General features: G+C 42.2%; 2 pseudogenes across 2 annotated transcripts in view; one reads left to right on the forward strand and one right to left on the reverse strand.

The window, feature by feature from the left end:
* LOC147438116 (chaperone protein dnaJ 49 pseudogene) overlaps positions 1 to 15,554 on the reverse strand; it is a 53,120-nt pseudogene extending 37,566 nt beyond the window's left edge. The window contains exon 1 of one of the 2 annotated variants that reach the window (XR_015184938.1): positions 15,248 to 15,554. The product of XR_015184938.1 is annotated as a chaperone protein dnaJ 49 pseudogene, transcript variant X1 (transcript). Of the gene's footprint in view, positions 1 to 15,112; positions 15,135 to 15,247 lie in introns of those variants that run through there. The other variant, XR_015184939.1, reaches the window with a different exon arrangement.
* Positions 15,555 to 16,936: 1,382 nt separating this feature from the next.
* Positions 16,937 to 18,447, forward strand: LOC147438117 (MFS-type transporter clz9-like; annotated as a pseudogene).
* Positions 18,448 to 24,116: the final 5,669 nt, after the last annotated feature.

Genomic DNA, 24,116 nt, shown 5'->3' on the forward strand with positions numbered 1-24,116 from the left:
CTCACAAAAATAGAAGGGCGTTCATCATGGGGAATGATGACAATGTGGAATTGAGGTTTCACGTGTGGCATAAAACCCCCTGCATGAGAAAAAGAGTTATCATGTGTGTTTTACGTATATATGTTGTGTGTGTAAACACATACACGTAAACATATCTACACACACATATATAGATGTGTGTGTCGCAACAAGTACCTAAAGAATAGTTCCAACACAACCATTGTAGGCGCGTAATAAACTCCATATTGCTAGAGCAACGTCACTTAAACATACAGGAAATTTATTCTTGAGGCTTTTCAAACTGGCATTTCCATCTCATATCCATAATGTAACAACCATCAACGAACAGAAACTAGTATTTCCAAAACCAGAAACTGACAAATTCTCAAAAAGCTTACATACGCAAACTACAAAAGCAACCAAACCTTTGAGCTTAGTTACAACCAAGCTCAATTTCGAGAATAAGAGGAGCGGGGAGAAACCTTTGAGCTTAGTTACAACCAAGCTCAATTTCGAGAATAAGGGGAGGGGAGAGAGGGAATATGGTTGAAAAAGAAGATATGCACAGGAGCTTCAGCAATGAAGGAAAAAATTCCAACCTGCTAATGTAACGAGGCGAGGCATTGGGAAGCGCCACCGCTAGATGCATGCCAAGCTCTCATGGACAACTTGGGTGAGTCGAGGAGACGAGAAGTCTGATTCTCGATCTGGAGAAAGTGTGGTTTATCAATTGTGTGGTCAAATGTTATTGTTCGTCTACACGTCTTGAGTTCAATACTGGTCGGACAGATCTGCTTGGGATGTAAAAAGTGGAGACTAGGGAGCTTCCTCCTCATTAAAGGAAAAACGAGGGGGGTTCAAGGGTTCTATGGTCTACTTTGCCTTGACATGCATTTCTATTTTTGCCACTGCCATTGAGGCCTCTCTAGGAAGAGTTGGAGCACAAATTTCTCATCATTACGATGAGCTAGGAGCACAAATATATTGAAAGGTTTACGCGTGTATTTGAAGGTGCTTAGGCTGAGAGGTATTTTTTGCAATAGCTCGAACTTGAGGGGCATGCTTTCCACTTTTGTTCCTTCTCCTTCAACAACTTTCTTTGACTTTATCTCGCCCTAGTCTACTTCATCAATGCACACTTCTCCTTGGCTTCTTCTAGATCTTGTGGGACTTTTTAATCCACCGTGAAACATTGGCATTATGAGTGACTCATGTTTTTGCGCTAGTTCCCATCTCTTCATGGATAGAGCAGTGCAAGTGGATCTTCATCCTCACAAGAAGATGCCATCATTAGCTTTGTGTAGGTCTTCATGTTTTGCATTTTGTAATTGTTGGGCATTTAATTTTCATGCGTAGCATCTGTTGTGAGAGAGAGAGAGAGAGAGAGAGAGAGAGAGAGGAAGAAGAAGAGAGCTTGAGCTCTTACAAGCACGCACACACTCTCATAGATGAAGGCAAACCCAGTTCTTCTTCTTCTTCACTAACTCAAGATAAGAGGTCTACAAAAAAACATAGGGGAAAATAACAACATAAAGGGAAACTTGTAAAATGGTTTAGTGTGAACCACTAGTGAGTGAGGTGAATGGATAAGTGTGCCATCACTCCGGTAGGTAGACCAACTCGATGTACTACATTTGTAGTATTGCTCATGAAGATATGTGTGTCCACCACCAAGGCATGCAAGTGATGATGACTATCGGTGATAGTCATCCAGGAGTCGTACATGTTGAGCTTTACATGTCAAGACTCCCCCTCAACCTCAGCACCATCTCCCATATGCCAAGCATCACCTACCGCAGTTTCTCCGCTCCAAGGGCCTTCTTGAAGTTATTTGCAACGTGTTCATCCGTCACCACATACTCAAGGTCAATGTCACTTGCTAAGACCCTCTCTTTGATAAAGTGGTAATGCACCTCAATCTGCTTCTTCTTGCATGAAACAATGAGTTTTTGAGTCAACAGTACGTTGTTGAGGTTGTCACAATCGATGACAAGTGGCCTCGCCTCTATACTTGTACTCCAAAGTCCTAAAGGAGCAATCCCAACCGTGCTACCTCACATGCCACCATTGCAATACTCCTATACTCTGTCTTTGTACCCGATAGAGCAGTTGTAAGTTGCTTCTTGTTGATCCATGTCATAGTAGCACTCCCAGTGTGAAAACATGAATATGTTGGTAGACATACGATCGTATATGCTACCAGCCCAATCCGCATCTGTGTAATCATAGAGTTGTACCTCCACATCAGGCGTATAAAAGAGTGCATAATCCAAAGTAGCACTCACATAGCGCAATGTGCATCTCATTGCATCCAAAGTGATTTCCTAATAGACTGCATAAACTAGCCCACTAATCCAACTGTATAGCTCAAGTCTGAACGTGAGATAGTCAAGGAGATCGAGCTACCCACCATAATCTTCTTGTACATGGTAGCATTCTCAAGTACTTAACCTGCCACATTCCCTAATTTCAACTTTTATATAAGGGTATGGCAACCCTCTAATTCAACCATACCATACTTTTTAACCATTTGTCCATAGCATATTGTCTTTGTGATAGCCATACACCCTCTTTTGTGTGAACAATTTCAATGCCTAAGAAATACCGCAAGTCTCCCAAGTCTTTCATCTCAAACTCCTACATAAGTAGAGCTTGTACACCCTCTACTTCAGCTACATTACCACCTCCAACAATCAAGGCATCCACATAGATGCATATCATCACAATTCTTGCCTCATTCTTTCGTACATACAATGAATGATCTGTAACTCAAAGCCCAAAGAAACGAGAAATGCCACAATCCTCTCATACTAGGCTCTAGATGCTTGCTTAAGCCCATATAATGCTTTCTTTAACCTACAGGACTCATATTCTCATAACCCTGTGGCTGCTCCATATTCACAACTTCCTTCAAGTCTCCATTCAAGAAATCAATTTTTACATCCATTTGTTTCAACACCCATTCTAAAGCTATAACCACTATAATAAAAACATGAATGTTAGCCATCTTGGCTACAGGGTTGAATGTCTCCTCATAATCAATCCCATACGTCTGTGCATAACCTTTGGCCACAAGCCTGACCTTGTACCCGCTCACACTAGCATCATCATTATGCTTTATTTTGTAAACCCACTTACATGCCTTCTTTCCCTTTAGTAATGGCACCAACTCCCATGTTCCATTAGCATCAAGGGCAGCCATCTCTTCATCCATAGCATGCCACCATTTTTCATCTTTAATAGCATCCTCAAAACACGTGGGTTCTGCCTCCTTTGTAATCTTCACCATATATGCACAATGATGAGCCACGTAACTGTCATAATCTATCTCCGCACAAAATTTCTTACTCTTTCAGACTTGTGTGGTCTAGAAACACTTCCAGGTGCCTTGTTCCTTGCTTGCATCCTTCTTGCACCCGGAGTCTTCATAGAGGGTATGCCAAACTCCTCATCTAAACACTGCTCAAAACCACATCACCATGACCAACGCTCAAATTTGGCAGCTTAGGGGCATCATCAACCTTTTCCTTCCCTTTTCTTGATACATTTAAAGAGTTGGCATGACTCACTCTTTCATGCAACCCGTCACTCCATGGATTCTCACGATGACCTACACTAGGTGACCCTTGTGACCGACTCAAAACCTGCGTTTGTGCACCAAAAATACACTCACATTCTCTCTTACATCATCCACTAAATCATCTTTCACATCAGCATACCAACTTTCCATTTCATCAAAACCAACATCTCTGACCGACTGTACACTGTATCAGTTACCCCAGTAACTGGCTTGGGAATTGCCCAGCTAGGTATCTCTGACGGAGCAGTTGTTCTCGCCATCTACTTTTCTTCCCCCTCTTCTTTGAATTTTGGCATAAACCAAAATTTCCAATCAGCAATGACAAGTTAGGTAGTGTCAATCTAGTGAGCCCGCTTCTTTTTATATGGAACCTTCTTCTTCGGTGGTGGGTAGAGGACTCTAGGTGGTGCGATGGGTGCGCTAGGACCTCCTTGATTTTCCCACTAAATTTAGGTGATAGAGAGCCTCCTTCTTGAGTTGATCCTTTTGTGTTGTCTTCATTTCAAACTAGTACGATGTGAGAGCATTCTAGGTTTTCGTGTCACGATCAGAGAGAGTCCTTCGTCCTCTGGTAAGTCTAGCTCTAGCTAGCTTGTGGCAATATGAAGTCGTGTGAATCCATCCTTGTGGTAATGGCTGATTATATTTAATTTTGGTCTCAAACAAAATCTCAGCCATCTCTCTAAATTGGGGTTCAGAGGCTGCTTGATTAGCTAGCTTTTCTCTTGAATCTTTGAAGCTTCAACTGTGATCTGGAGCAGTTGGTTGTTGTTGATCTTAAGTAACCTGCAAATTTGAACCCGCCACTACCCCATTGTCAGCTTGAAACTATGTAAAACTTATACCAGGTCATTAACCTGGTCTTTCTTCAGAGCTTCGTCTGGAACCTGGTTCTGGGCTGTCCATTTGGTTGTGGCTCCTTCATACCACTCCCTTAGTTCATTTGACGATCTTAATGTAGCTCTATTGATCAGTCGGTTCTGGATATGTCAGATATATTGCTAGGAAGAACCTTGCTAGCTCAGCCTCTTTAGTAGGTAAAGCATACATCAACAGAATCTTGGATGAATTCAAGGAAGTCCATTATCACTTGATTCTCTTGCTGCATCATTTTCCTGGCTATACGGACTAGATGATAGAGCCTTTTGAGGTTCCTCTCCTACTCCCCCAGAGTCATCCTGGTTCGTGATCCCTTGCTACTAGTGGCATGGAATTCTAGAAGTAAGTGGATCTTATAATCCAGAATTTTTCTTGCACTCTGCGACTTAACCGTCATGTCTTTTATTTGCATCCTAATGCATGTGTAGGTTTGTCACCCATGAGCATTTCCAACTATAACCCAAGACTCTTTAGATCCATTGTGAAAGGGCTCTTGATATGTGGATTGACCATGATATCCTCTTTTGTAAGAAATCACTAAGGTACCTTGTCCAATAGCTGGACACAACTGGGGTGAGCTGACAACTGACAGATTTGTTGATTGTGGTAATTGAGTGATTTCCAATCATTGACCATTTGTTTGGCTCCCACAAACATCATTTGAAAGCGCTCTAAGTCACTGTAAGCGATTTTGTCATGAAGGAATTCTTGGATCTGAAGAGCTTTCTCCTTTCTCAACTTCTTGTTCAGAGCTAACAACACACTTGAGCCATTATGTTCTAAATATGAACCTGAGTTAGACTTGAGTTGAATGCTTTTGCTCTTATACTAATTATGTAATGTGTATATAACCAAAGTTTGTTGTGTCGTCAATTCTTTGGAACCAGATAAACCATGTTCTTTAGAATGGGTTTAGGAATGGTCATGTTGCTAATCTTGACCAAACTGGATCTAATTTTGTTGTTGAGTTTGGTTGTGATGCTGACCACTCTGGTTGGTTGAACCAATACCCTAGGTGGACTGGTTCCCACCCGTAGCAAAGTCGGGAGGGGGTTGATCATCATCATTATCTTCATCATCATCGTGGTCAGGTCCGATGTCAACCCCTTGGTCCTAGTCATCCTCTTTTTCTTCTTCATCATCTTCAAAATCCTGGTTTTTGATGTACTCAACTAGCATGTGATTAACCAGAGCTCCTGTACATTCTTCAGATTTGTCCTCTTAATTAGATTTCATGTTTGTCACCAAATTTTGTAGATCTTCCATATTTAAAGTGAGATTTCCCTCAAAATCTGTAATATCCACCAGGAATTGGTAGATGTACTTCTCTGTGATTGCTTGCTTGAGGGTGTGATGACTGGCCATTACCGATTTCAGAGCAGTCTTTTCTGTATTAACCTCCCTTATAGCTTTTCTTTTTCTTCTTCGGCAAATTGCTTCTTCTTAGTTAATCGTTTGTTGTCATTTCTTAGTGCATCTATGTCTTTTTGTAGGGAAGCTATGAGGCGAGCATCGTTATTATGCTCAATGATGAAGAGCTCTAGCGTCTTGGCCCGAAGTTGATCAATCTCCTGCGTGGCCTTCTCTAGCTCTGTTTTGTTGGCCTAACGTTTTGTATGAAGCGCAACTACTACCGAGCCACGAGTCTTCTGTTGGGCTTCTATCAATTGCCCCTTGGTGTTTACCATAGTGTTCCACCCAGACATCATGGTAGCAACACATCTGTCAGTAGCATCAATGGTGGTTTGAGAGGTCTCATATGCAATGAGACAAGTGGATAAAGGCACCAATGCCTTATCTGCTCATAGTGTTCCACCCAGACATCATGGTGGCAACACATCCGTCAGTAGCATCAATGGCCGTTTGAGAGGTCTCATATGCAATGAGACAAGTGGGTAAAGGCACCAATGCCTTATCTGCTCATTGAACCACCATCCTCCCATGCAATGGCTTCTTTTGAAGTCTTTGGAGTCGGTCCATTTGCTTTTGTTGAACTTGAGGAGCCGGTAAGGCTAACTTGAGAAGTCGTCCTTGCTCCTTTTGTCAGTTGGTGGAGCTTGCCGCATCTCAATGGTCTTCTATTGTTCTACAATTTTCGATGGAGTTTGGGCCAAATCAATAGGGGTGAGTGCTAATGCCCCTTTTCCTTTATCTTGCTCAACTAACTTAGCTGTTGAGGATTGTTTCAATTTCAGGTGAGTTATTAGAGCAGTTATAAACTAATGACTTTAGCTATGAACTTATATATTGGCGCAAACCTCAAGGCTACCACAGGGACTTCCTGAGCTCCCTTGTTCCGTTTCTTTGTTGCCTCAATGTCCTCCTTTAGGTGTTTGCTGGCTTCTTCAGCTGAGCATGGTTTGGCCTTGACATTGTAAGACATTTTGAAGGCATGTCCCAGGGCTGCTGTTGTGGCCTCTACTTATCAACCATTAATTTTAGATCCACTATTAGGGTCAAAAGTATCCACCGCTTGCTAAATAATTTCTACATCAAATTCCATCCTAGTGGCTTCTAACACCACCTTAGATCCCATAGCCTCAACAATATGCTCGTTCACGCTGGTGGAAAATGTATATTCCAATATTGGTGTGGGGCACTGAGCAAACATGTTGCATTTGCTCCACTTGCTACTCAATGAATTGTGTAGCCTTATCAATTGCTTCTTACATCTGCTCTGAAACCTTCTTTGTCTCTCCAAACAGCATTATGGTCCTATCAAACTACCTATAAAGTCGCTACATTAGGATTGCTAATGTGGCGTGGATTTCTCAGCCATTTATTTTTGTAGATTCACTATTAGGGTGAAAGGTATCCACCACTTGTTGAATAATTTCTGCATCAAATTCCATCCTAGTGGCTTCTAACACCAGATCCCATAGCTTCAACAATGCTTGTTCACTCTGGTGGGAAACATATTTTCCAATATTGGTGTGGGGCATTGAGAAAACCTGTTGCGTCTGCTCCACTTGCTACTCTATGAATTGTGTAGCCTCATCAACCGCTTTCGGCATCTATTCTAAAACTTTCTTTGTCTTTGCCATGGCTGCGTCTTTTGAGTAATCTTGTGAAGATGACAATCCACCTGTGGTGGTGGAGAAAGAGAAACACGAGAGCTTTGGAGTGTCAAGTTTAGAATGAAAAGTTGTGGCAGTAGAAGGTGAAGGCGAAGATGTAGGACTTGCTATCGGTTGTGTATGCGATGAAGGTGTAGAAGGGTCTGCAAGGGGAGAGGTGAGTCATGCGATAGTTTGAGAAAGAAGTGCAGGATCCCGCACCCTTTGCATAGTTATCTTTATATGCACCATGAATGCTCCACGCTCTTGTTCTCTTGGTTTTAAGACCGCCATCTACCACATGGCAGCTATGCGTCGGTCTAGCTGCCTACTCATTACTTGGAAGATTCTACCTTTCATTATTGATTGCATGTGACCATTAGAATTGTCAAACCATACTAGTTCTGGCTTTATGTGTGTCTGAACTGGAAATAATCCAACTACTACTTTCACCAATTCTTGGCAACTCTCTTTTGGCATGATGTGGAATAAATCCAGTAGTTCACTTTCTGAATCTGAATCATTTTTTGGTGCTAGTGCTACTGGGATTTCCTCTGACCTGGCATAATACAATTTGACCTTGGTCCCATTGTCAACTCCAACCAACACCAATCCAGATAAATCTCATAACCTTATTTCTACATTGGAGAATACCCAGTCAACCTCAAAGGGCCAAGACCAAGCTATCTTCAAATTATGTTTTTGGTCCCAATTTTGACTGATATAGTAGTACCAAATCACCCTTATTGAACTCTCTAACCTTAATTTTACTATCATGCCGGTGTTTCCTCCTTTGCTGAATAACCTCTTGTTCCAGCATAGCACATTGTCTGATCTCATCAAGCTGTAATAAATCATCCAACCTTTGCTTCAAATTCTAATTGAAATCCATCCCATACTCTACGACCAATCTGAGACTGGGAATGACAAGCTCCATGGGGACTTCTGCCTCTGTGCCCTATGCAAGCTTAAAGGGTGTCATTCTAGTAGTGACTTTATAGGAAGTTTGATTAGGCCCATAACATTTTCTGAATTCTGGTATCCCATTTTACGTGGTTCTTTCTGGAATATCTTCATGCGAATGGTCTTGATAGTCTTGTTTCTACTTTCTGCCTGACCTTGGATAATATGGTGTTGATTTCTTGTGCTTAACTAAGAATAATTCCATCAGTATGTGCATAGTGTCATTGATGAAGTGGGTACCCGGATAAAAAACTATCTCTATGGGACAAACATATTTGCAGATGATGTTCTCATATAGAAACACAGCAGTTGATTTAGCATTATTGTCTGGTAGTGTCTTTGCCTCTACCCACTTGCTCACATAACAGGTAGCCATAATGATGTATTTGTTCTCTCTAGGAGTAATTTTCTTAATTCACATCACGCCAAAGGAAAGTTGCCAAGAATTGGTGAGAGTAGTAGTTGGAGTATTTCCAGTTCAAACACACATAAAGCCAAAGCTAGTATGGTGTGACAATTCTAATGGTCACATGCAATCAACAATGAAAGGTAGAATCTTCCAGGTAATGAGTAGGTAACTAGATCAATGCATAGCTGCCATGTGGTAGATGGCAACCTTAAAACCAAGAGAGTAAGAGCGTGGATCATTTATGGTGCGTATAAAGATAACTATGCAAAGGGTGCGGGATCCTGCACTTCTTTCTCAAACTATCACATGACTCGCCTCTCCCCTTGCAGACCCTTCTACACCTTCTTCGCATACACAACCCATAGCAAGTCCTACATCTTTGCCTTCACCTTCTATGCCACACCTTTTCATTCTAAACTTGGCACTCCAAAGCTCTTGTGTTTCTCTTTCTCCACCACCACAGGTGCATTGTCATCTTCACAAGATTACTCAAAAGACGCAACCATGGCAAAGACAAAGAAGGTTTCAGAGTAGATGCCGAAAGCGGTTGATGAAGCTACACAATTTATAGAGCAACAAGTGGAGAAGACGCAACAGGTTTTCTCAGTGCCCCACACCAATATTCGAAAATATGTTTTCCACCAGAGTGAACAAGCATTGTTGAAGCTATGGGATCTAGAGGTGGTGTTAAAAGCCACTAGGATGGAATTTGATGCAGAAATTATTAAACAAGTGGTGGATACCTTTTGACTTTAATAGGGAATCCACAAAAATAAATGGCTTCAAAATTTGGAAAGGACCATAGTATCTTTTTGCTAGCTTAGCATAATACTTTTGATGGCCCGTAGGATTTTTGCCCGTCATTTGCCTTAATCGAGCCTTAGGAAACTTAAGTAAGACCCAATCATTTTCTTTGAACGTTAAGGACCTTCTGTGCTTGTCAGCAGCAGCTTTTTGCCTTTGTTGAGAGATGGATTTAGCCTCCTTAATCTTTTGAAAAGATTCTGGTAGGTCACAACTATACTCATCGGCGGCCAAGATCTTCCCATGTACTTTGACTAGAAAGGGACTTTTTGGTCTTCCCTCAATGATCTCAAAAGGTGCTTTTCTCGTAGAAGTATGTACAGTATTATTGTGAGCATACTCTACAAGAGGTAAATATTTTGCCCATTGTGAGCGTTGATCTACTTTGATAACGTAAGTCTTGAGTAGATTGAGTATCGTAAGATTAGCTATCTCACTTTGGCCATCTATTTGTGGATGATAGGCTGAAGAGAAATTCAATCTTGTTTCTAGATTTTCAAAGAGACCGTTCCAGAAATTACTGGTCATTCTAGGATCTCTATCTGACACGATGGATGTGGGTAATCCATGGTGCTTGAAAATCTGAGATATGAAGAGAGTTGCCATTTGGAGTGCCTTAATAGTCTTTTTGACAAGAATAAAGTGTACTTGCTTGCTAAACGTGTCGACTATTGTCCATACTCCCGTATTCCCATGGATAGACTTAGGTAATCCAAAGATGAAATCCATGGATATACTCTCCTATGGTGAATTTGAAATAGGCAATGGCTGGAATAATCCAAGTTGCTTCCCTCTATCATACTTGGTCTTTTGGAATACTACACATTTTGAAACATACTCTTGTATGTCCACTTTCATGGTAGGCCAATAGAAGTACATGTCTACTCCTCGGAGAGTGGGTTGAATACCTCTATGTCCCGCATATGCAGGAGCATGGGATTCATACATAACTTTCTCACGAAGGGAATGTGTAACACAGCCTATTGCCGTGGAGAAGATAACCATCCTGCAAGGTGAATGGTTCCTCTTTCTTCCCTAAAGCAAGGGCTGACATTATGTCTCTAAAGTCAGGGTCAGTAGCATACTCATCCATCATAAAGATAGATCATTGTAAGTAGCTATAGACAACGCATTAACATTTGGTCACCGTGAGAGTGCATCGGCCACTTGATTGTGCTTACCAACAATGTGAGCAATATGAAAATTAAATTGCGAAAGAAAATTTTCCCACCTCATTTGTTTGTCAAAGAACTTGGTTTGTATCATGAAATACTTGAGACTTTGGTGGTCAGTTTGTAGAATGAATGGAGTCCTCGATAAGTAGTGCTTCCATGTGTCTAGGGCATGTAAAATAGCTAAAAGCTCTTTCTCATAAATGCCCAAGACTCGTTCATCCGTATTGAACCTTCGGCTCTCATATGCTATGGCATGCCCTTCTTGAAGCAAAGCTGCTCCAAGGCAATCACCACAAGCATCACATTGGACCTCAAATGGCTTTGAGAGAACAGGAAGCATGAGGACTGGTTGGGAAGTAAGCTTCTCTTTGAGCTTATCAAAAGCGTTTTGCTCCTTAGCTGTCCATATACTTAACGTTCTTCTTAGTTAAGTCATGTAGTGGTCCTGCTACTTGAGAGAGTTTTGCTGTGAAGCGTCTATAGTATGCACACATACCAATAAAGCTTCTTAGCTCATGTAGATTCCTTGGGTTAGGCCATGCTTTTATTACCTCCAACTTTGATGGATCCATACGGATACCATCTTGAGAGAAAGTATGACCTAGGTATTGAATCTCTTGAAGGAAAAATTCACTTTTCTTTTGGTTAAGAAAAAGCTTATTCTCCCTCAATGCTTGAAAAATCACTTGGAGATGTTGCTTATGTTCCTCCAAAGACTTGGAGTAGATGATGATACCATCAAAGAACACTCCAATGAATTTATTGCACAGTCTAAAAATTTTCTCCATTAAACGATTGAGTGTAGCTGGTGCATTAGTCAAGCCAAAAGGCATGACTAAATATTCATAAAGACCAAACGTTGTGCGAAAAGTGGTCTTTACGATACCTTCATCTACTATCCTTATTTGATGATAGCCACTCTTAAGGTCAATCCTACTGAAGTAGGTAGATCCTTGTAGCTTATCAAACAGATCTTCTACCCGAGGCACGGAAAATTTGTTTTTGATAGTGATATGGTTTAGTGCTCGATAGTCCACACACATACGGTATGTACCATCTTTCTTTTGCACTAAAAGGACTGGAGAACAAAAAGGAGAGGAACTAGGCCTCACCATCCATTTGTCTATTAATTCCTGTACTTGCCTCATGATCTCCTCTTGTTGAGCTTGTGAGACTCGATAAGGAGGCTTGTTAGGCGGTGAGCTTCTTGCAAGGAGCTCAATGTGATGGTCATCATCCCCTCGTTTTGGAGGTAAGTCCATAGGGATATCATGGATGAACACATCTTGGAATCCTTTAGAAAATTAGACAAGTCTAACTCTTCTTGATTCCTACCATTTACATTTGATGAAACATTAGGATCTTTTATAGACTCTTTGACAAAATTCATGTATGCAAAAACTGAGCTCTTCATTGACTTATCAAAAGCAGGAGGATTCATAAGTGGAATAGTGTGACCACGCTCATTAGCATCTATATACATATTCTTTCCCTTGTAGGTGAAGTAGATTCTCCTTTGAGGAAACTTCATATTGGAAGCCACGCGATCAAACCATGGTGCCCATAGGATAGCATCCTCATGTTGGAGAGGAGAGATGAAGAACTCTTCTTTGTCGACATAGCTTTGAACATGAAGCCTCAACTTCCCAATCAAGGGAGTAACGGAGGCTTGCTGTCCCTTGAAAGCTACATCAGCCATTACCATATCTCCCATCTCGAAAGCTTGAATGCCCAACTTGGTGGCCAACTCCATTGATATGAAGTTGTAGGTAGAGCCAGGGTCAAACAAGATGAAGGAATCATGCTCACTTACCTTTCCCCAGGCATAGGAAAGTGATGATCCCTTTGCAATGAGCATCCTCTTTTGGAGCTTCGATGGTGGAAGCCCTAGGAGTCTCATTGCGAGTATTCTTCTTGGGGTAGGAAAGATAGCCATGTCCTTGCTCCCCACACTTGAAACACTAGCTCTTCAGGAGAGAGTTTGTTTTTGCCTTTGTAAACTCCCTTCTCCTTGGACCGATTGTTGTTGTTGTTGTTGGAAGTGCCTTTGGGAAGAATTTTGAACATTGGTTTTCCCCTTTGCATCATTTTTGTCTTTGTTTTCCATGGGCTTGACATTCCGTCTAGCCCCTTGATGGAAATTGATGCATGAAGCAACCATGGTGTAATGGATTACTTCGCTAATAGTACCAGGCCGTTGAGAGTTGATGTATTCGGCCATCTCTTTAGGTAATCCCGCACAGAATTGCTACCTTTGCTCGGCAAAGTCTATCTTTTGAAAGACATCAACCTTGAGATGTAAATCCCAAACCTTGTCTACATACTTGCGGATAGACTCATGAGAGAGAAGCTTCAAGCTGCGCCATTCAATAAGCACTTTGTCTTTTGCATCGCTTGCAAGGTGTTGCTTCATGATGAAAACTCATAGAGTTTTCCATGTCTTTGGGGCTTCGTCATTGCCACGAAGGCTAGCCCACCATTGACGAGCTGATTTTAAAAGTGCATAGCTACATGACGTAGCTTGGACGACTCCGTAAAGCCCTCGTTTCCAAAGGCCGCATCAAATTGCTGGATGAAGGCCAACACTTTGTTGGTAGCACCAAAGGTGACATCATAGGTGAGAAAAGAGATACTCTTTTCCCCCTCCTTGAACTTCTTTAGCTTTTGTGACCTTTGCCATGTAGAGAATGATTTGCGATGTCCTCCCCTCTTGTATTCTCTAAGAGAATAGTCATAGCTTTCATCGGAAGAGGAGGAGGTGAAGAAGAAGAAGAAGAGCGTGACCTCTTCCTAACCCTTTTCTTCCTTTGTTTCCTCTCTTCCATTTCGGATTGATGAAGAGAAGGACTATGTGTTGATCTTTTCCTCTTGGGAGGACTGGGCGATCGTCTAGACCACCGTCTTCGTGGATCCACATCTTCAAAGGAACTTAAACTTTCATTGCTTTTTTGCTCTTTGGATTCCTCCTCTCGAATGGAAGAGAGTCTTCATTTGGGGGTTTTTCTTCAAGAGGCCTCCTAAGCTCTTTCTCCTCTTGGAGAGGAAGGGAAATTCCATAAGCACGAAATTGTTGAGTAACTTCGACTTGCAAAGCAGGGTTGCCCATAGCTTGCTGCAACCTAGTGATGAGATAATTCACAAACATGGGAGCATCATTATTAGCACCTTCATGTGCAAAATCAAAGCTATCAATGTTCATTCTACTCTCTTGATTATTGTTAGCCAAGTTAACAAAAATTTATAACATTTGTACTCTAATTTGTCGTCTTTGAGACAGCTAAATCCCGGGTACTACTTGAACAACCACTCCTCCCAATGTCTCAATCATTGTCTGATTCACGAATAGTACGTGGGGAACGGACACAGTAAGAAAATATCTTGGAACCACATGTCTACTCTCAAACTCCTCCAAACTGAATTCTAGGTTCAAGGCGTGGCAGAGCTGCTGACGCTGAAGGATCAAAGAAGCGCACCAAATAGTAGCAACTCAATGATGCAAGCCTAAAGAGCTCCCAATGCCGATTGGCACCAACCCCTTAAAGATGATAAGTGAGAGTATTAGTCCCTTGCCGGATCAATCCTGTACACAACATGAGACAATCCAACATCACAAACAAACAAGAACAGTACGCGTGAGCGCACATCAGGCTCCTTGAGAAACAGTTGTCTTAGCCTCCAGCATGGAGGATGAGAACCCCTAATCCCTTGTGACCTTTTGCCAATGACCAAATCACTCAAACTCGCCCCTATTTCTAAAGATACTGTTCATTGAGCTCACGTGGGAATCTCACATGCTACCTAGCGTCCTCCACATTCTGTTCTCTTCTTAACTTATCCCCTCTTCGATCTCTCCATCTCTAACCCTAGACTGCTAGACTTCTAGACCTGTCTCCATTGCAAGTTGCCTTTAATGTGGAGATACCCTACTTGGAATACACTTTCCAGCAACATACCCTTCTCAAAGAAATGGGCAGGGAAACCTGTGTAGAGCCTATGACAGAGAGGGAGCAATAGAGACTCGAGCATAGGAGAATCGTCCTCTGAAACCACGGTATCAACGACCAGATTGGACATTACTCTAGAAAAAGTGAGAGCAAACTCTGTTTCAGCAGCAACAGCTGAAGGCACTCAGCTACATGAGGTCTTCTGTTGCAGCAGAGAGGCGTTTCTTTTGAAAGATGAATGCATACATGAGAGCACACACACATAGAAGCAGTTCATTACATGAGAAAGCGTACTTTCTTACATATATCTATGTCCGAACTCTTCCCTGTTTCAAGGATCTCTTTGTGCAGTGAAGATGAGAGAAAAGAAGAATAACCTTAACAGAAAACAACAAAAATTAGAGGGATGACAAATTACGTAAGTGACGGATCTGTACCTGAAATTCTTGTTCAAGAAGCATATGAAAGAGAGAAATCGACGTGTGAAAGAACAGGCGAGAGAGAGAGAATAAAAACAGACGGGGAGAAGGGGGGGAGAGAGATCCGATGAGCTCCGAAATAGAGACACAAATTGGTATGAGCTCCTAGTTGGCAGTTTCTGGACCTTCAATCCTCCGGCAGGCAGCGGCAGCCCTGTTGTGCTCAAAATTCACTTGATGGCAGCCGGCTACCTTCCTCCTCCCCCTGGCCGCACCAGCTCCATGTGCTAGTGTAATAGGGTAAGGGAGCTAGTTGTCGGATGGGTTCCAGTTTAAGGCCAAAAAAGAGATTTAAGCGGGCCCAAGCACAACACTTTTTAGAACCAAATTAAAGGTTGGAAAGAAAGCGTGGCCATCAGCAAAGAATTGGACGTGGCCTTTACTCCTTTCCAACGCACTCTCTCTCCAAATATGGCGCCTCATCTCCCACGTAATAGCGCCAACGAGGTAAGAGCAGATCAGCAATCATGAATACCATACTCTAAACTAGACTACCTCCCTCTTAAGACTCGACCCTCTTATCTCATTATTTCAAGCATGTACACACATTGAATGCAGATTCAAACCAAAAACTGGCGCTCAACAAATTCCACCAATAGCAAACACCTTGCCGGATTCATCCAGATTAAAGGCACTTGAACAGCTCAGATTTTACTAAGATAAACATAGATTTGATAAATACATCAGAATGCGTAGAGCATGGATTAGCAGCAACGTTAATCACCAGCACTTAATCACACCATTTTTACAACACTGCAAATCAACCCCAGCTCACTCTCAAATACACTACCAAACCCATCCTTCATCAACACTGCAAAACATCCTATTAGGCACTACCCTCTTTTCTGCAGATTTTATCAGTCACTACTCTCTTTTCTTCGAGAGATTATAATCACCTTCAGATTTAAAGTCCAATACAGAATGTGCCTTGATGGCCTGGACAGCTCCATGTGAGTGCAAGAAATGCTTGCTTGAGAGGCACCCAGTACTTGCAAACCTACTATGCACATCCATGTTGCTCCATCACAACGGCGGACGAGTTTGTTGTTGTGGTCGTGTCCACGTGAAACCCCCATTCATGTGCTTAGTGCCTAGAAAGCAAGCTGAGTTTGTAACCCCAAAGACCCAACCTCCACCACTGCTACAAAAAAGACCAGCAAGCCCTGAAGAACTTCCTCCTCCAGTGCCTAAGAAAAAGTTTTCAGTTAAGGAGTACGAGAAGCTTCTACAGAGATTTGAGGACTAAGAGGTAAATTGCAGACAGATTCTTTTTGTTTTCTTTCCAAACAACATCTTTAGCATTTTTTTGTAATAATTAAGACAGGTCTTTTTGTCTATGTAGACTATGGTGAAAAGAGGGATGAGAACCAGAAAGACTACAACAGGCAAAACCACACAAAAAAACCAATGTCCAATCATCTCTCCCTCCTCCAAAGTCGGCTTGAAAAACAAGAAACAAAGAAGCTGCAACAAGGTTTCTAAATCAAGCGCTCCACTTGCAATTCAAACTAGAGTCAGATTTCCCAAATCAGTGACTTCAAAGCCATACACACAAACCCAGGAGCCTCTCATAGTCAATGAAGACAAAGCAAGTAAAAGGCAAAGAAACCAGTGCAGCGCAATACATTATCATGGACAGAAGAGGACATGGCCAAGGCTTTGACAGCTCGTGAAGAGGGCCTTTCTTTGCAGAAATGTTCTGTTCAATTTGGCATAAGCAAATCTGCTATAGCAAGCTGGGAAGAGGGAAGAACGTGCAAGAAACGACGAGGACCTAAGACCGTGCTCAATTTAGAAGAAGAAAAAGCTTTGCTACAGTGGATATTTTTCAAGTGCGATTCAGGACACGGCGTATCTATAATCGATGTGAAGTTAAAGGTTGCAGAAATCCGTAAACGAGGCACATACTTTTCAGTAATGGAATTCCAGGAAAAAGCTGGTGGCAAGGTTTTCGAAAGCAACATCCTGAGTTAGTTTTCCGAATTTCAGAAGGGTTAGAACAAACAAGAGCCACAAGGTTTCGACCTGAGATTGTGAGGACACTACATGATAACCTTAAAAAGCTTTATGATGCGAATAAATATCCACCATCACACATTTGGAATGCGGATGAGAGAGGGTTTCAAGGTTCAAGAGACAAAGGAATCAAAATACTTGCAAGAAAGGGAACAAAGTCAGTTTATGGTATTACATGTGATTCAAGAGAATGGATGACTGTTTTGTGCTGTGTAAATGTTGCTGGACAATCAATCCCATCATACTACATTTTCAAAGGCAGCAAAATCGGAAGCGATTACATTCAACATTGTGAACCAGGTGCAGCAATGGCAATGCAACGGAAGGCATGGATGACGGAGAGCTATTTCAAGCATGGCTGGATCACTTAATAAAGTCATCAATGAACAGATGGGATTTGAGCATAGACATTTGCTGATTTTGGATGGACACAGAAGCCATGTGTCCTTGGAGGTGGTTGCCAAGGCTTATGACTCAGGTATTGACATTGTTACTTTACCTGCACATACGTCTCATAAGTTACAACCTTTAGATGTGTCAGTCTTCAAGTCTCTAAAGGCCAACTTTCGTAAGGAGCGAGCTATATGGCAACAAAAGACAGCAAGCTCTCAGGCCAGTAAAGGTGAACTTGCCACAATTGCATCCAAAGCTTTGACATTATCATTTACAGCAGAGAACATCAAGGCGGGATTTAGGGCCACAGGAATATGGCCACATGGTGCTAATGCAGTGACATTTGAAGGTATGCCATGCAATCACATCAAAATAATCGAGGAGAACATCAATGAGGTGGGTGATGAGTCTCAAGTGCCTAACACTCCAACTTCAGACATTCCAGAGAATTTACCATCAGCTTCAATCGTAGCAAATACTTTACCTTCTATTGAAGGTGAATTGACAACTATGGAAGGTGAGGCAGTTGATGCTTTGAAGGCCATGGCAGATGATAATCAGGTTCAGATTCCTACTGTGGATGATGTTGAAAGCGAAGACATCATATTAAATCTTTCACGAGAAGAACTTTTCAGCTTTGATGATCCCATAAATGATGACAGGCTTTCACTACAATTCCCATCAGAAGGCCAAGGACAAGAAAGCACACAAAGAACAGAAGGATGCAACAACATGCAAGGGACAACTGAACATACAAATGGAGCAAACAATCCAGCATTATTGAGTTTTCAGCAAGAAAACATGAATCCATCCTCATGCACACAACCATCAGATGAGCAGAACAGAATAATTAATCTCTTGAGAGTGCCTATGACAGAAGTATGTGTGAGGCGAGCACCACGAGAAGCCTTTGTGGATTACACAAACAATTTGATCATCACATCATCTCAGTATGTTGAAAGCATGAAAGCAAAGAATGCAAAAAAAGAGGAGATCAGCAAAGCAAGAGAAGTGCGAAAAGTAGAAAAGGATAAGAAGCGGCTACAATCTCTTGCTGAGAAAGAGGAGCGCCGTCAACGGACATCATATGCAGCCAAGGCTAAGCTAACTAGAAAGGAACGGGAGATACAACAACAGCTCTTTGAGAAGCGATTGCGGTCGATACTTTGGGAGAATGGTTCACTTGAAGGTGTCCTCATCAAGTCTCTCCACCAAGATCAACCATATCAAGCATTGGCAAGGAAGTTGCGCTTGGAGAAACTACGAAGATCTCGACATAAATTGCAATAAGCCTCTCAGTGTTACATTTTGCGAATCAGCAAAAACATTAGATCTTGCTTATCCCATCCTACTTTTTGTTAGGAATGCCTTCTTTTTACAACTTTTCCCTTTATATCCACAACAATTCCATGTTTTGTAATATCTTGAAATCACAAGTGTACCTACCCTAACTGCTCTTACCTTCATAGAGTTAATTTTTCCTCTCTTTCAATTTGTTAGCGGTGAGTAAACAAATGTAGTCAAACAATGCAGACATCAAACACCTTTTTGCAAGTATGTGACATACAAAACAAACATATATGAATCGAGAACAAACAAGAGCCAAACTCATGCGACTTACAAACTTTAATTGAAGTATCGAAACATAGCTAAGTGAGCAGTAGTCATGATTGCGAGTGAGAACCATTGCAGTGAAGCTATCTCACCTGAAAAAGACCAGAGTAGCGACACCATCAACACTTTAGATCTCCGTTTTCACCATTCTGAAAATCAGTATGTCTAGAAGAACTTGTTGGTATCCACGTATCCACGGATGTGTTGACAAATAGAACACAACAAACACACTTACTTAGACACCTAGGCCCTTCAAGAAAGCATTCATAAATTTACAACTAGTGGCCTGAAGTCCTGCATACTTGGATACACAATGACATACTCAGGCCTTGAGCAGCTGTCATTCTTTTGTGGCGATCTGTCGTGAGAAGCCTCTTCACAAAGTCCCTTGCTTCAGGTGACAAGATGGGCCATGGTGCTTCATCGAAACTTGGCTTAGACTTCAAAACAAATCTAAAGATACCAGATTCTGTACGTGCCCAAAATGGGCGGCTGCCACATAGTAATATGTACGTAATTACTCCAATGCTCTCTGCTTCGATACTATAGGATCTATGCAGAACTTCAGGAGCAACGTAATAAGCACTTCAACTATGTTGTTTAGCCTCTCATCTCCAACAACAAGAACCATCCTCAGAGTACTTTCCACCTCTGCCATGTAAAGCCACCAGCATCAGACATTGTGCACAGAGGATGAAGAACGATGTGTGTGTGTGTGTGTGTGTTTGTGTGTGTGTGTTTGTGTGTGTGTGTGTGTGAGAGAGAGAGAGAGAGAGAGAGAGAGAATCTTACCCGAGATGGAGTCGACAAATCTGCCTCCAACGAAGAGCTGAGTGTGTTTAACCTCGACGGGAATATCGCCTGCCATGCAAGTATGCGGGTAGAGGGATCTCGCAGGTGAAGCTCAACTTGCCTGCGTGCAGCGTCCTCTACATTTTGTAGCACAGAAAACAGTCCTCACGTCTTCTGCAACATATTACAGAAGCAAGGAATGCAACATATTAAAAATGCTACATCCAGGAAAAGCTCACCGCCTGAGAGCCTGCGCAAGTCCCTCGGAGATGGCCATGATGCCTATGAAGCTGTTTGGAGATGATGACGAATGTGAAACAGGGGGCGCCTTTCCTGCCCGCTCCAAACTGCAGGAAATTCCCCACAGAAAATGATGCGTGTGTAGCTCACATCTAGACTGAGGGAGAGCTCATACAGAGCATCGCCAGTTCTTCAATTCGTGACAAGCCTTGTTGTACGTGACGAAGATGCGTTTTGGAAAAGACTTTTTGACCCATTCTCACTGAAGAGCCACGCTTGGTGATTAGACAGCTTTAGGATCAGAAAGGGCTTATCCTTGGCATGTGGTAGGGGTGGATATTGTAGCTTTAATGGTACCAAAAATTGTAACACTATAAATCAAAAAACTAGAAAAAAGAGGGGAAAATGGAGCCCATGACCTAGTTTTTTTAATTGCCACATGCAAAAGGGCCTATAGCGACCCTGTTTGAGCACACACTTTGATAGAAACCCTACAATCTGTGCTTTGAATAGGGCCTCCACTTTAAGTGTGCTTAATATGGCTCCTCTACCCTAGGGCTAAGATAACACAAATTGGGCGAGACGAAGTGGTAGCGTAGAGAGACTATGCGCGGAAGGGAGAGAGAGGGAGACAGAAACGAGGGGTCAAAAACAGGAACAGGGGAATGAAGCTATTTAAATAGCAATTTAATGATTTTAATGTCCTTCTCTCTCTTCGCATCTGTGTGTGTGTGTGTTGCTAAGGCTGGGTTCGCATTGAGGCGGCGGAAGAGAGCCTCCAAAAGTAGCTTTTCCGCGTGGTAGAGTTCCATAATGCACACTTCCGCCACCCATTTGTTCACATAGAGGGTGGAAGAAAAAGTCACTCGATTTTCTTCTGCCGGCTTGTGTGAACATTGGGTGGTGGGGCGGAACAAAGAGTGAAAGAAGCATTTAGCATTTGCATCAATAAAGCATAGTACAAACCATAGCATAAAAATTATGAACTTGAATGCATTTGTTACAAAAGCTCTAACTTGAGGATAATGATGATGCTATTTCCTCGAAAGCTTCATTTCCAAAAAATTATTGGACATTCATCGGTGCATGTTCTTTGTACATTGCCTTTGCAATATTATCCCTCCTCTTGGAGCCTACTCCAAGGTCATTGGAACCTCCTTCATCGCTGCCTTGTGCACGCTCCATAGCCTCCTCTATTCCGACATCCCGTGTTGCCATAAGCTCCATCATGGATGTAGCACCTGCTCTTCGATCCTCTGCCGCACGTCCATCGTGACCCACCAATTCTGCTTGTATGCCTAGCTTGGTGGCCAACTCTATAGATCTTGCACTTGCCGCATAATCTCCTCTTGTTGAGCTTGAGAAACTCTATAAGGAGGTTTGTTAGGTGGTGAACTTCCTAGAAGAAGTTCAATTGCATGGTCATCATTACCTCGTTTAGGAGGTAGCTCACAAGGGATGTCGTCAATAAAAACATCTTGAAACCCCTTGAGAAAATTGGATAACTCTAATTTCTTTTGGTTGCTTTTATTTTCTTTTGCTAAAGCATTGGTTCATTTTGAGAATCTTTGACAAAAATCATGTACACGGAAATAGAGCTCTTTATTGACTTGTTGAAAGCTGGTGTATGTACAATGGGGATAGTGTTACCCATTTCCTTAGCATCTATATACATGTCTTTTTCCCTGAACTTAAAGGAGATTCTCCTTTCAGGGAATTTAACATTGGCAGCCAGGCGATCAAACCATGGTGCCCCTAGGATTACATCCCCATGCTTGAGAGGAGAGATAAAGAAGTCCTCTTTGTCCACATAGCTTTGGACATGAATCCTCAATTTCCCGATTAAGGGAGTGACTGAAGCTTCTTGCCCCTTGAAAGCACTGTCTGCGGGTAGGACATCTCCCATCTCATAGGCTTGTATGCCTAGCTTGGTGGCCAACTCTATAGATATCAAAAGATTCTCCATGGAAAATACAAAGGTTGTGAAGCACAAGACAAGCTGCTACAAGATTTGGCACATAGCGTAGATTCATGTCACATCTTTTTAACAAAAATCTAAACCTTGCCTTCAACATTCCAAAAGCTCTCTCAACTGGCATCTTTGTACTTGATTTAATGAAATTCTAGTAGTACTTGAGATGTGACAGCCCTTCCTTGCACCCTTTGAAAGGCACTAGCATATATGGCCGTGCCGGATAAGGGCAATCACCAACTAGACAGTAGTTGCCTAGTTCCCCTTTTGCACATCTTTGACCTAGCTCACTTCTAGTGAAATTCAAGGAGTCATGCACTGATCCGGCCCATCCAACATCAAAATTCCATATTGAACAATTAGCAGATACGATTAGTTGCAGCAAAATAGAGTGGAAACCTTTTCGATTGAAGTAGTCGACATGGTGCAATGATGGGAATGTGCGAACCATCTATTGCACAAACAACAAAGGGATTCCTCTTGCTGCTTCAAACTCACGCGCCAATGTCGCAAGTCGAGAGCTTGAAGGCCATCTAATGTACATATCCCTAAGGCCAGATTTCACGATTGCCTTGCAAAAATCAAGTACAATTCCACAAGATGTACTTTTGGCACATCCATAAGTGTCACCAAGGCCCAAGAGTCCATCGCCAGTAGTAAGTCTGGTAAGAGCGATGGCTACTCTATCTTCTATAGGCACAGTCTTACGAAAGTTTGTGGATTTCTTCTGCATGAAAGGTGCAAGCTTCCCACAAAGGTAATTGAAGGTTTCTTTGCTGACCCTTAGACGCGCTTGAACATGCTAGCATTGTAAGCACTTAGGAGATAGCATCGGACAAAGCCTTGTGGACGTGGGTATGCCCACGCTCACCATCGTTCATGGCCCCGCCTTCGGTTGACGATCTTGAGGCTTACAGATCGTGACATGCTCTCGCAAACATGCAACCAAGTTTGCACTATGGACTCATCATTGCGAAAGCTGGGCTCCTTTAGCAATTCATAAATGGCTAAAGAACACAACCGTGCACAATAGAGAGCCATTTCCTTGGATATAGCCATTGAATCCTGCAATCGTTGAAAGGCTACAAGATATTTAGTTCACGGTCTACTATAATTTATTGCAATTTTTTCAGACTTTGAAACCTTGAAACATTTTCATACACTTCGAAGCACAACAATAAAATTTGCAAGCTTTGGAAGCTTTGACAAATTACAACAAAACTCTGAAAAAACATAGAAGCTGTGAAACATGGAAAGCCTAAAACTACTTGTCACCCCCCCTAGATTCCTTCAAAAAATAACTCATAGTCATGCGCATAGCAGCTAGTATATTGAGCCTCTCCTTCTCCAAGGCAATATTCTTGCTAGCGGTATCCTTGAGATGCTCCAAGAGAAGTTTTCCTGTACCAGCCATCTCGGCCAAGGACTCCTCGTACTTCGGAGCGACTTTTCGGCTTGAGGACATGGTGGTTGGGTCTTCTCTTAAGTTGTTGGGGTAACATCCTCCATTGTTGATGAAGAAGTGTGGCTAACATGAGTAACAGTGGCTCTGGCGTGGTAGTATCCATCCACTATGTCGAACCATTTGCATATATGCCTCCTACCATTACCAGAAATTGAGTTATGGGCTTTGTCCTGACGATATTGTTGCAATACTGCTTGCCACTTTTTGCGACAACTTTCACTATCTTTATCAAAGTCAAGGTAGGTGGTGGCTAGTTTAGGAGCCACCTTTGCCCATAAATTAATCCCTTGCTTCCCGGGATTATTGAACTCCTCATTCATGCCCCCCCGGATATG

This window comes from Adiantum capillus-veneris, chromosome 17 (assembly GCF_014529385.1).
Source record: "Adiantum capillus-veneris isolate H3 chromosome 17, ASM1452938v2, whole genome shotgun sequence".
Classification (NCBI taxonomy): domain Eukaryota; kingdom Viridiplantae; phylum Streptophyta; class Polypodiopsida; order Polypodiales; family Pteridaceae; genus Adiantum; species Adiantum capillus-veneris.